Genomic DNA, 13014 nt, shown 5'->3' on the forward strand with positions numbered 1-13014 from the left:
TTTGAATAATTTAATTGTGAATAATTGTACTAAAGGACTGTGAATTTGACATAAATTCTGGAATTCAGGAAAGAAGAATGTTTGGGCTCTGTCTGAGTAAGTTCATCACATTTTTTAAAGATCTTATCGCATTTACAAGGATTATTTTACCTAAAACGTTTTTGGGAAACAATCCCTGCAGATAGTGTACAGTCAATTACCAAAATGTGATTCTGTATATACTTCAATAACCATAAAATTCTGAAAACAGGCTCAAAAACAGGAAAGACACTTCAATTACTACAAGACACCCGGGACAGTGGGCAATGGATAACATGTCTGACTATGGATCTGTAGATTGTAGGTTAGATTCCTACCTGGCTCGCTTAAATTGCTGTGATCGTATAGTGGTTAGTACTCTGCGTTGTGGCCGCAGCAATCCCGGTTCGAATCCGGGTCACGACATTTTGATTTTGTATCTCAATCATCCATTTTTTCACAATACTGAATCTTAAGAAAATTTCAGAAAGTAAGCAGATTCTTTGAAGGTGCTTGCACTATTTGTGTTTAATGCTTATTATAAAGCTATCTTAACATGCTTTGAATAATTTAATTGTGAATTATTGTACTAAAGTACTGGGAATTTGACATAAATTCTAGAATTCAGGAAAGAAGAATGTTTGGGCTTCCTTCTGAGTAAGTTCATCACATTTTGAAATATCTTTTAGCAGTCACAATTACTATTTTACCTAAAACGTTTTTGGGAAACAATCCCTGCAGATAGTCTACAGTCAATTTCCAAAATGTGATTCTGTATATACTTCAATAACCATAAAACTCTGAAAATAGGCTCAAAAACAGGAAAGACACTTCAATTACTACAAAACACGTGGGCCTGTGGCGCAATGGATAACGCGTCTGACTACGGATCAGAAGATTGTAGGTTCGACTCCTACCTGGCTCGCTTATATTGCCTTGATCGCATAGTGGTTAGTACTCTGCGTTGTGGCCGCAGCAACCCCGGTTCGAAAACAGGTCATGGCATTTTGATTTTGTTTCTCAATCATCCATTTTTACACAATACTGAATCTTAAGAAAATTTCAGAAAGTAAGCAGATTCTTTGAAGGTGCTTGCACTATTTGTGTTTAATGCTTATTATAAAGCTATCTTAACATGCTTTGAATAATTTAATTGTGAATTATTTTACTAAAGGACTGTGAATTTGACATAAATTCTGGAATTCAAGAAAGAAGAATGTTTGTGCTCTGTCTGAGTAAGTTCATTACATTTTTGAAAGATCTTTTAGCAGCCACAAGGATTATTGTACCTAAAACGTTTTTGGGAATCAATCCCTGCAGATAGTGTAAAGTCAATTTCCAAAATGTGATTCTGTATATACTTCAATAACCATAAAACTTTAAAACAGGCTCAAAAACAGGAAAGACACTTCAATTACTACAGGGCACCTGGATAACGTGTCTGACTATGGATCATAAGTTTGTAGGTTCGACTCCTACCTGGCTCGCTTAAATTGCTGTGATCGTATAGTGGTTAGTACTCTGCGTTGTGGCCGCAGCAACCCCGGTTCGAATCCGGGTCACGGCATTTTGATTTTGTTTCTCAATCATCCATTTTTTCACAATACTGAATCTTAAGAAAATTTCAGAAAGTAAGCAGATTCTTTGAAGGTGCTTGCACTATTTGTGTTTAATGCTTATTATAAAGCTATCTTAACATGCTTTGAATAATTTAATTGTGAATTATTGTACTAAAGTACTTGGAATTTGACATAAATTCTAGAATTCAGGAAAGAAGAATGTTTGGGCTCTGTCAGAGTAAGTTCATCACATATTTTAAAGATCTTTTAGCAGTCACAAGGATTATTTTACCTAAAACGTAAATTGTTTTTGGGAAGCAATCCCTGCAGATAGTGTACAGTTAATTTCCAAAATGTGATTCTGTATATACTTCAATAACCATAAAACTCTGAAAAAAGGCTCAAAAACAGGAAAGACACTTCAATTACTACAAAACACGAGGGCCAGTGGCGCAACTACGAATCAGAAGATTGTAGGTTCGACTCCTACCTGGCTCGCTTAAATTGCTGTGATTGTATAGTAGTTAGTACTCTGCGTTGTGGCTGCAGCAACCCCATTTCGAAAACGGGTCACAGCATTTTGATTTTGTTTCACAATCATCCATTTTTTCACACTACTGAATCTTAAGAAAATTTCAGAAAGTAAGCAGATTCTTTGAAGGTGCTTGCACTATTTGTGTTTAATGCTTATTATAAAGCTATCTTAACATGCTTTGAATAATTTAATTGTGAATTATTGTACTAAAGGACTGGGAATATGACATAAATTCTGGAATTCAGGAAAGAAGAATGTTTGGGCTCTGTCTGAGTAAGTTCATCACATTTTTTAAAGATCTTTTAGCAGTCACAAGGATTATTTTACCTAAAACGTTTTTGGGAAGCAATCCCTGCAGATAGTGTACAGTCAATTTCCAAAATGTGATTATGTATATACTTCAATAACCATAAAACTTTAAAACAGGCTCAAAAACAGGAAAGACTCTTCAATTGCTACAAGACACCTGCGACATTGGGCAATGGATAACGCGTCTGACTATAGATCAGAAGATTGTAGGGTCGACTCCTACCTGGCTCGCTTAAATTGCCGTGATTGTATAGTAGTTAGTACTCTGCGTTGTGGCTGCAGCAACCCCATTTCGAAAACGGGTCACAGCATTTTGATTTTGTTTCACAATCATCCATTTTTTCACAATACTGAATCTTAAGAAAATTTCAGAAAGTAAGCAGATTCTTTGAAGGTGCTTGCACTATTTGTGTTTAATGCTTATTATAAAGCTATCTTAACATGCTTTGAATAATTTAATTGTGAATTATTGTACTAAAGGACTGGGAATTTGACATAAATTCTGGAATTCAGGAAAGAAGAATGTTTGGGCTCTGTCTGAGTAAGTTCATCACATTTTTTAAAGATCTTTTAGCAGTCACAAGGATTATTTTACCTAAAACGTTTTTGGGAAGCAATCCCTGCAGATAGTGTACAGTTAATTTCCAAAATGTGATTCTGTATATACTTCAATAACCATAAAACTCTGAAAATAGGCTCAAAAACAGGAAAGACTTCAATTACTACAAAACACGTGGGCCAGTGGCGCAATGGATAACGCGTCTGACTACGGATCAGGAGATTGTAGGTTCAACTCCTACCTGGCTCGCTTAAATTGCTGTGATTGTATAGTAGTTAGTACTCTGCGTTGTGGCTGCAGCAACCCCATTTCGAAAACGGGTCACAGCATTTTGATTTTGTTTCACAATCATCCATTTTTTCACAATACTGAATCTTAAGAAAATTTCAGAAAGTAAGCAGATTCTTTGAAGGTGCTTGCACTATTTGTGTTTAATGCTTATTATAAAGCTATCTTAACATGCTTTGAATAATTTAATTGTGAATTATTGTACTAAAGGACTGGGAATATGACATAAATTATGGAATTCAGGAAAGAAGAATGTTTGGGCTCTGTCTGAGTAAGTTCATCACATTTTTTAAAGATCTTTTAGCAGTCACAAGGATTATTTTACCTAAAACATTTTTGGGAAACAATCCCTGCAGATAGTGTACAGTCAATTTCCAAAATGTGATTCTGTATATACTTCAATAACCATAAAACTCCAAAACTGGCTCAAAAACAGGAAAGACACTTCAATTACTACATGGCACCTGGGCCAGTGGCGCAATGGATAACGTGTCTGACTATGGATCATAAGTTTGTAGGTTCGACTCCTACCTGGCTCGCTTAAATTGACGTGATCATATAGTGGTTAGTACTCTGCGTTGTGGCCGCAGCACCCCCGGTTCGAAAACGGGTCACAGCATTTTGATTTTGTTTCACAATCATCCATTTTTTCACAATACTGAATCTTAAGAAAATTTCAGAAAGTAAGCAGATTCTTTGAAGGTGCTTGCACTATTTGTGTTTAATGCTTATTATAAAGCTATCTTAACATGCTTTGAATAATTTAATTGTGAATTATTGTTCTAAAGGACTGGGAATTTGACATAAATTCTGGAATTCAGGAAAGAAGAATGTTTGGGCTCTGTCTGAGTAAGTTCATCACATTTTTGAAATATCTTTTAGCAGTCACAATTATTATTTTACCTAAAACGTTTTTGGGAAACAATCCCTGCAGATAGTCTACAGTCAATTTCCAAAATGTAATTCTGTATATACTTCAATAACCATAAAACTCTGAAAATAGGCTCAAAAACAGGAAAGACACTTCAATTACTACAAAACACGTGGGCCAGTGGCGCAATGGATAACGTGTCTGACTACCGATCAGAAGATTGTAGGTTCGACTCCTACATGGCTCGCTTATATTGCCTTGATCGCATAGTGGTTAGTACTCTGCGTTGTTGCCGCAGCAAACCCCAGTTCGAAAACAGGTCACGGCATTTTGATTTTGTTTCTCAATCATCCATTTTTACACAATACTGAATCTTAAGAAAATTTCAGAAAGTAAGCAGATTCTTTGAAGGTGCTTGCACTATTTGTGTTTAATGCTTATTATAAAGCTATCTTAACATGCTTTGAATAATTTAATTGTGAATTATTGTACTAAAGGACTGGGAATTTGACATAAATTCTGGAATTCAGGAAAGAAGAATGTTTGGGCTCTGTCTGAGTAAGTTCATCACATTTTTTAAAGATCTTTTAGCAGTCACAAGGATTATTTTACCTAAAACGTTTTTGGGAAGCAATCCCTGCAGATAGTGTACAGTTAATTTCCAAAATGTGATTCTGTATATACTTTAATAACCATAAAACTCTGAAAATAAGCTCAAAAACAGGAAAGACCTCAGTTACTACAAAACACATGGGCCAGTGGCGCAATGGATAACGCGTCTGACTACGAATCAGAAAATTGTAGGTTCGACTCCTACCTGGCTTGCTTAAATTGCCGGGATTGTATAGTAGTTAGTATTCTGCATTGTGGCTGCAGCAACCCCATTTCGAAAACGGGTCACAGCATTTTGATTTTGTTTCACAATCATCCATTTTTCACAATACTGAATCTTAAGAAAATTTCAGAAAGTAAGCAGATTCTTTGAAGGTGCTTGCACTATTTGTGTTTAATGCTTATTATAAAGCTATCTTAACATGCTTTGAATAATTTAATTGTGAATTATTGTACTAAAGGACTGGGAATTTGACATAAATTCTGGAATTCAGGAAAGAAGAATGTTTGGGCTCTGTCTGAGTAAGTTCATCACATTTTTTAAAGATCTTTTAGCAGTCACAAGGATTATTTTACCTAAAACGTTTTTGGGAAACAATCCCTGCAGATAGTGTACAGTCAATTTCCAAAATGTGATTCTGTATATACTTCAATAACCATAAAACTCCAAAACTGGCTCAAAAACAGGAAAGATACTTCAATTACTACAGGGCACCTGGGCCAGTGGCGCAATGGATAACGTGTCTGACTACGGATCATAAGTTTGTAGGTTCGACTCCTACCTGGCTCGCTTATATTGCCGTGATCGTATAGTGGTTAGTACTCTGCGTTGTGGCCGCAGCAACACTGGTTCGAATCCGGGTAACGGCATTTTGATTTTGATTCACAATCATCCATTTTTTCACAATACTGAATCTTAAGAAAATTTCAGAAAGTAAGCAGATTCTTTGAAGGTGCTTGCACTATTTGTGTTTAATGCTTATTATAAAGCTATCTTAACATGCTTTGAATAATTTAATTGTGAATTATTGTACTAAAGTACTGGGAATTTGACATAAATTCTAGAATTCAGGAAAGAAGAATGTTTGGGCTTCCTTCTGAGTAAGTTCATCACATTTTTGAAATATCTTTTAGCAGTCACAATTATTATTTTACCTAAAACGTTTTTGGGAAACAATCCCTGCAGATAGTCTACAGTCAATTTCCAAAATGTGTTTCTGTATATACTTCAATAACCATAAAACTCTGAAAATAGGCTCAAAAACAGGAAAGACACTTCAATTACTACAAAACACGTGGGCCAGTGGCGCAATGGATAACGCGTCTGACTACATATCAGAAGATTGTAGGTTCGACTCCTACCTGGCTCGCTTATATTGCCTTGATCGCATAGTGGTTAGTACTCTGCGTTGTGGCTGCTGCAACCCCGGTTCGAAAACAGGTCACGGCATTTTGATTTTGTTTCTCAATCATCCATTTTTACACAATACTGAATCTTAAGAAAATTTCAGAAAGTAAGCAGATTCTTTGAAGGTGCTTGCACTATTTGTGTTTAATGCTTATTATAAAGCTATCTTAACATGCTTGAATAATTTAATTGTGAATTATTTTACTAAAGGGCTGTGAATTTGACATAAATTCTGGAATTCAGGAAAGAAGAATGTTTGTGCTCTGTCTGAGTAAGTTCATTACATTTTTGAAAGATCTTTTAGCAGTCACAAGGATTATTGTACCTAAAACGTTTTTGGGAATCAATCCCTGCAGATAGTGTACAGTCAATTTCCAAAATGTGATTCTGTATATACTTCAATAACCATAAAACTTTAAAATAGGCTCAAAAACAGGAAAGACACTTCAATTACTACAGGGCACCTGGATAACGTGACTGACTATGGATCATAAGTTTGTAGGTTCGACTCCTACCTGGCTTGCTTAAATTGCCGTGATCGTATAGTGGTTAGTACTCTGCGTTGTGGCCGCAGCAACCCTGGTTCGAAAACGGGTCACAGCATTTTGATTTTGTTTCACAATCATCCATTTTTTCACAATACTGAATCTTAAGAAAATTTCAGAAAGTAAGCAGATTCTTTGAAGGTGCTTGCACTATTTGTGTTTAATGCTTATTATAAAGCTATCTTAACATGCTTTGAATAATTTAATTGTGAATTATTGTACTAAAGGACTGGGAATTTGACATAAATTCTGGAATTCAGGAAAGAAGAATGTTTGGGCTCTGTCTGAGTAAGTTCATCACATTTTTTAAAGATCTTATCGCAGTCACAAGGATTATTTTACCTAAAACGTTTTTGGGAAACAATCCCTGCAGATAGTGTACAGTCAATTACCAAAATGTGATTCTGTGTATACTTCAATAACCATAAAATTCTGAAAACAGGCTCAAAAACAGGAAAGACACTTCAATTACTACAAGACACCCGTGACAGTGGGCTATGGATAACGTGTCTGACTATGGATCTGTAGATTGTAGGTTCGACTCCTACCTGGCTTGCTTAAATTGCCGTGATCTTATAGTGGTTAGTACTCTGCGTTGTGGCCGCAGCAACCCTGGTTCAAATCCGGGTCACGGCATTTTGATTTTGTTTCTCAATCATCCATTTTTTCACAATACTGAATCTTAAGAAAATTTCAGAAAGTAAGCAGATTCTTTGAAGGTGCTTGCACTATTTGTGTTTAATGCTTATTATAAAGCTATCTTAACATGCTTTGAATAATTTAATTGTGAATTATTGTACTAAAGTACTTGGAATTTGACATAAATTCTAGAATTCAGGAAAGAAGAATGTTTGGGCTCTGTCAGAGTAAGTTCATCACATTTTTTAAAGATCTTTTAGCAGTCACAAGGATTATTTTACCTAAAACGTTTTTGGGAAACAATCCCTGCAGATAGTGTACAGTCAATTTCCAAAATGTGATTCTGTATATACTTCAATAACCATAAAACTTTAAAACAGGCTCAAAAACAGGAAAGACTCTTCAATTGCTACAAGACACCTGCGACAGTGGGCAATGGATAACGCGTCTGACTATAGATCAGAAGATTGTAGGGTCGACTCCTACCTGGCTCGCTTAAATTGCCGTGATTGTATAGTAGTTAGTACTCTGCGTTGTGGCTGCAGCAACCCCATTTCGAAAACGGTTCACAGCATTTTGATTTTGTTTCACAATCATCCATTTTTTCACAATACTGAATCTTAAGAAAATTTCAGAAAGTAAGCAGATTCTTTGAAGGTGCTTGCACTATTTGTGTTTAATGCTTATTATAAAGCTATCTTAACATGCTTTGAATAATTTAATTGTGAATTATTGTACTAAAGGACTGGGAATTTGACATAAAGTCTGGAATTCAGGAAAGAAGAATGTTTGGGCTCTGTCTGAGTAAGTTCATCACATTTTTTAAAGATCTTTTAGCAGTCACAAGGATTATTTTACCTAAAACGTTTTTGGGAAGCAATCCCTGCAGATAGTGTACAGTTAATTTCCAAAATGTGATTCTGTATATACTTCAATAACCATAAAACTCTGAAAATAGGCTCAAAAACAGGAAAGACTTCAATTACTACAAAACACGTGGGCCAGTGGCGCAATGGATAACGCATCTGACTACGGATCAGGAGATTGTAGGTTCAACTCCTACCTGGCTCGCTTAAATTGCTGTGATTGTATAGTAGTTAGTACTCTGCGTTGTGGCTGCAGCAACCCCATTTCGAAAACGGGTCACAGCATTTTGATTTTGTTTCACAATCATCCATTTTTTCACAATACTGAATCTTAAGAAAATTTCAGAAAGTAAGCAGATTCTTTGAAGGTGCTTGCACTATTTGTGTTTAATGCTTATTATAAAGCTATCTTAACATGCTTTGAATAATTTAATTGTGAATTATTGTACTAAAGGACTGGGAATATGACATAAATTATGGAATTCAGGAAAGAAGAATGTTTGGGCTCTGTCTGAGTAAGTTCATCACATTTTTTAAAGATCTTTTAGCAGTCACAAGGATTATTTTACCTAAAACATTTTTGGGAAACAATCCCTGCAGATAGTGTACAGTCAATTTCCAAAATGTGATTCTGTATATACTTCAATAACCATAAAACTCCAAAACTGGCTCAAAAACAGGAAAGACACTTCAATTACTACATGGCACCTGGGCCAGTGGCGCAATGGATAACGTGTCTGACTATGGATCATAAGTTTGTAGGTTCGACTCCTACCTGGCTCGCTTAAATTGACGTGATCATATAGTGGTTAGTACTCTGCGTTGTGGCCGCAGCACCCCCGGTTCGAAAACGGGTCACAGCATTTTGATTTTGTTTCACAATCATCCATTTTTTCACAATACTGAATCTTAAGAAAATTTCAGAAAGTAAGCAGATTCTTTGAAGGTGCTTGCACTATTTGTGTTTAATGCTTATTATAAAGCTATCTTAACATGCTTTGAATAATTTAATTGTGAATTATTGTTCTAAAGGACTGGGAATTTGACATAAATTCTGGAATTCAGGAAAGAAGAATGTTTGGGCTCTGTCTGAGTAAGTTCATCACATTTTTGAAATATCTTTTAGCAGTCACAATTATTATTTTACCTAAAACGTTTTTGGGAAACAATCCCTGCAGATAGTCTACAGTCAATTTCCAAAATGTAATTCTGTATATACTTCAATAACCATAAAACTCTGAAAATAGGCTCAAAAACAGGAAAGACACTTCAATTACTACAAAACACGTGGGCCAGTGGCGCAATGGATAACGTGTCTGACTACCGATCAGAAGATTGTAGGTTCGACTCCTACCTGGCTCGCTTATATTGCCTTGATCGCATAGTGGTTAGTACTCTGCGTTGTTGCCGCAGCAAACCCCAGTTCGAAAACAGGTCACGGCATTTTGATTTTGTTTCTCAATCATCCATTTTTACACAATACTGAATCTTAAGAAAATTTCAGAAAGTAAGCAGATTCTTTGAAGGTGCTTGCACTATTTGTGTTTAATGCTTATTATAAAGCTATCTTAACATGCTTTGAATAATTTAATTGTGAATTATTGTACTAAAGGACTGGGAATTTGACATAAATTCTGGAATTCAGGAAAGAAGAATGTTTGGGCTCTGTCTGAGTAAGTTCATCACATTTTTTAAAGATCTTTTAGCAGTCACAAGGATTATTTTACCTAAAACGTTTTTGGGAAGCAATCCCTGCAGATAGTGTACAGTTAATTTCCAAAATGTGATTCTGTATATACTTTAATAACCATAAAACTCTGAAAATAAGCTCAAAAACAGGAAAGACCTCAATTACTACAAAACACATGGGCCAGTGGCGCAATGGATAACGCGTCTGACTACGAATCAGAAAATTGTAGGTTCGACTCCTACCTGGCTTGCTTAAATTGCCGGGATTGTATAGTAGTTAGTATTCTGCATTGTGGCTGCAGCAACCCCATTTCGAAAACGGGTCACAGCATTTTGATTTTGTTTCACAATCATCCATTTTTCACAATACTGAATCTTAAGAAAATTTCAGAAAGTAAGCAGATTCTTTGAAGGTGCTTGCACTATTTGTGTTTAATGCTTATTATAAAGCTATCTTAACATGCTTTGAATAATTTAATTGTGAATTATTGTACTAAAGGACTGGGAATTTGACATAAATTCTGGAATTCAGGAAAGAAGAATGTTTGGGCTCTGTCTGAGTAAGTTCATCACATTTTTTAAAGATCTTTTAGCAGTCACAAGGATTATTTTACCTAAAACGTTTTTGGGAAACAATCCCTGCAGATAGTGTACAGTCAATTTCCAAAATGTGATTCTGTATATACTTCAATAACCATAAAACTCCAAAACTGGCTCAAAAACAGGAAAGACACTTCAATTACTACAGGGCACCTGGGCCAGTGGCGCAATGGATAACGTGTCTGACTACGGATCATAAGTTTGTAGGTTCGACTCCTACCTGGCTCGCTTATATTGCCGTGATCGTATAGTGGTTAGTACTCTGCGTTGTGGCCGCAGCAACACTGGTTCGAATCCGGGTAACGGCATTTTGATTTTGATTCACAATCATCCATTTTTTCACAATACTGAATCTTAAGAAAATTTCAGAAAGTAAGCAGATTCTTTGAAGGTGCTTGCACTATTTGTGTTTAATGCTTATTATAAAGCTATCTTAACATGCTTTGAATAATTTAATTGTGAATTATTGTACTAAAGTACTGGGAATTTGACATAAATTCTAGAATTCAGGAAAGAAGAATGTTTGGGCTTCCTTCTGAGTAAGTTCATCACATTTTTGAAATATCTTTTAGCAGTCACAATTATTATTTTACCTAAAACGTTTTTGGGAAACAATCCCTGCAGATAGTCTACAGTCAATTTCCAAAATGTGTTTCTGTATATACTTCAATAACCATAAAACTCTGAAAATAGGCTCAAAAACAGGAAAGACACTTCAATTACTACAAAACACGTGGGCCAGTGGCGCAATGGATAACGCGTCTGACTACATATCAGAAGATTGTAGGTTCGACTCCTACCTGGCTCGCTTATATTGCCTTGATCGCATAGTGGTTAGTACTCTGCGTTGTGGCTGCTGCAACCCCGGTTCGAAAACAGGTCACGGCATTTTGATTTTGTTTCTCAATCATCCATTTTTACACAATACTGAATCTTAAGAAAATTTCAGAAAGTAAGCAGATTCTTTGAAGGTGCTTGCACTATTTGTGTTTAATGCTTATTATAAAGCTATCTTAACATGCTTGAATAATTTAATTGTGAATTATTTTACTAAAGGGCTGTGAATTTGACATAAATTCTGGAATTCAGGAAAGAAGAATGTTTGTGCTCTGTCTGAGTAAGTTCATTACATTTTTGAAAGATCTTTTAGCAGTCACAAGGATTATTGTACCTAAAACGTTTTTGGGAATCAATCCCTGCAGATAGTGTACAGTCAATTTCCAAAATGTGATTCTGTATATACTTCAATAACCATAAAACTTTAAAATAGGCTCAAAAACTGGAAAAACACTTCAATTACTACAGGGCACCTGGATAACGTGACTGACTATGGATCATAAGTTTGTAGGTTCGACTCCTACCTGGCTTGCTTAAATTGCCGTGATCGTATAGTGGTTAGTACTCTGCGTTGTGGCCGCAGCAACCCTGGTTCGAAAACGGGTCACAGCATTTTGATTTTGTTTCACAATCATCCATTTTTTCACAATACTGAATCTTAAGAAAATTTCAGAAAGTAAGCAGATTCTTTGAAGGTGCTTGCACTATTTGTGTTTAATGCTTATTATAAAGCTATCTTAACATGCTTTGAATAATTTAATTGTGAATTATTGTACTAAAGGACTGGGAATTTGACATAAATTCTGGAATTCAGGAAAGAAGAATGTTTGGGCTCTGTCTGAGTAAGTTCATCACATTTTTTAAAGATCTTATCGCAGTCACAAGGATTATTTTACCTAAAACGTTTTTGGGAAACAATCCCTGCAGATAGTGTACAGTCAATTACCAAAATGTGATTCTGTGTATACTTCAATAACCATAAAATTCTGAAAACAGGCTCAAAAACAGGAAAGACACTTCAATTACTACAAGACACCCGTGACAGTGGGCTATGGATAACGTGTCTGACTATGGATCTGTAGATTGTAGGTTCGACTCCTACCTGGCTTGCTTAAATTGCCGTGATCTTATAGTGGTTAGTACTCTGCGTTGTGGCCGCAGCAACCCTGGTTCAAATCCGGGTCACGGCATTTTGATTTTGTTTCTCAATCATCCATTTTTTCACAATACTGAATCTTAAGAAAATTTCAGAAAGTAAGCAGATTCTTTGAAGGTGCTTGCACTATTTGTGTTTAATGCTTATTATAAAGCTATCTTAACATGCTTTGAATAATTTAATTGTGAATTATTGTACTAAAGTACTTGGAATTTGACATAAATTCTAGAATTCAGGAAAGAAGAATGTTTGGGCTCTGTCAGAGTAAGTTCATCACATTTTTTAAAGATCTTTTAGCAGTCACAAGGATTATTTTACCTAAAACGTTTTTGGGAAACAATCCCTGCAGATAGTGTACAGTCAATTTCCAAAATGTGATTCTGTATATACTTCAATAACCATAAAATTCTGAAAACAGGCTCAAAAACAGGAAAGACACTTCAATTACTACAAAACACGTGGGCCAGTGGCACAATGGATAAAGCGTCTGACTACGGGTCAGAAGATTGTAGATTCGACTCCT

At 35.6% G+C, this 13014-nt stretch overlaps 14 non-coding genes across 14 annotated transcripts; all 14 read left to right on the forward strand.

The window, feature by feature from the left end:
• The first annotated feature begins 870 nt into the window (after positions 1 to 870).
• TRNAR-ACG (transfer RNA arginine (anticodon ACG)) lies at positions 871 to 943 on the forward strand. The gene has a single exon. It is a non-coding gene; the product is annotated as a tRNA-Arg (tRNA).
• A 570-nt stretch (positions 944 to 1513) lies between these two features.
• On the forward strand, positions 1514 to 1585 carry TRNAH-GUG (transfer RNA histidin (anticodon GUG)). Its single transcript has one exon. It is a non-coding gene; the product is annotated as a tRNA-His (tRNA).
• A 1571-nt stretch (positions 1586 to 3156) lies between these two features.
• On the forward strand, positions 3157 to 3229 carry TRNAR-ACG (transfer RNA arginine (anticodon ACG)). Its single transcript has one exon. It is a non-coding gene; the product is annotated as a tRNA-Arg (tRNA).
• A 505-nt stretch (positions 3230 to 3734) lies between these two features.
• On the forward strand, positions 3735 to 3807 carry TRNAH-AUG (transfer RNA histidin (anticodon AUG)). Its single transcript has one exon. It is a non-coding gene; the product is annotated as a tRNA-His (tRNA).
• A 506-nt stretch (positions 3808 to 4313) lies between these two features.
• TRNAG-ACC (transfer RNA glycine (anticodon ACC)) lies at positions 4314 to 4386 on the forward strand. Its single transcript has one exon. It is a non-coding gene; the product is annotated as a tRNA-Gly (tRNA).
• Positions 4387 to 4891: 505 nt separating this feature from the next.
• TRNAR-ACG (transfer RNA arginine (anticodon ACG)) lies at positions 4892 to 4964 on the forward strand. Its single transcript has one exon. It is a non-coding gene; the product is annotated as a tRNA-Arg (tRNA).
• A 504-nt stretch (positions 4965 to 5468) lies between these two features.
• TRNAR-ACG (transfer RNA arginine (anticodon ACG)) lies at positions 5469 to 5541 on the forward strand. The gene has a single exon. It is a non-coding gene; the product is annotated as a tRNA-Arg (tRNA).
• A 507-nt stretch (positions 5542 to 6048) lies between these two features.
• TRNAC-ACA (transfer RNA cysteine (anticodon ACA)) lies at positions 6049 to 6121 on the forward strand. Its single transcript has one exon. It is a non-coding gene; the product is annotated as a tRNA-Cys (tRNA).
• A 2220-nt stretch (positions 6122 to 8341) lies between these two features.
• Positions 8342 to 8414, forward strand: TRNAR-ACG (transfer RNA arginine (anticodon ACG)). Its single transcript has one exon. It is a non-coding gene; the product is annotated as a tRNA-Arg (tRNA).
• Positions 8415 to 8919: 505 nt separating this feature from the next.
• On the forward strand, positions 8920 to 8992 carry TRNAH-AUG (transfer RNA histidin (anticodon AUG)). The gene has a single exon. It is a non-coding gene; the product is annotated as a tRNA-His (tRNA).
• Positions 8993 to 9498: 506 nt separating this feature from the next.
• TRNAG-ACC (transfer RNA glycine (anticodon ACC)) lies at positions 9499 to 9571 on the forward strand. The gene has a single exon. It is a non-coding gene; the product is annotated as a tRNA-Gly (tRNA).
• Positions 9572 to 10076: 505 nt separating this feature from the next.
• TRNAR-ACG (transfer RNA arginine (anticodon ACG)) lies at positions 10077 to 10149 on the forward strand. The gene has a single exon. It is a non-coding gene; the product is annotated as a tRNA-Arg (tRNA).
• A 504-nt stretch (positions 10150 to 10653) lies between these two features.
• Positions 10654 to 10726, forward strand: TRNAR-ACG (transfer RNA arginine (anticodon ACG)). The gene has a single exon. It is a non-coding gene; the product is annotated as a tRNA-Arg (tRNA).
• A 507-nt stretch (positions 10727 to 11233) lies between these two features.
• On the forward strand, positions 11234 to 11306 carry TRNAC-ACA (transfer RNA cysteine (anticodon ACA)). The gene has a single exon. It is a non-coding gene; the product is annotated as a tRNA-Cys (tRNA).
• The last annotated feature ends 1708 nt before the right edge of the window (positions 11307 to 13014 follow it).

This window comes from Taudactylus pleione, unplaced genomic scaffold (assembly GCF_031769625.1).
Source record: "Taudactylus pleione unplaced genomic scaffold, aTauple2 ptg000551l, whole genome shotgun sequence".
Classification (NCBI taxonomy): domain Eukaryota; kingdom Metazoa; phylum Chordata; class Amphibia; order Anura; family Myobatrachidae; genus Taudactylus; species Taudactylus pleione.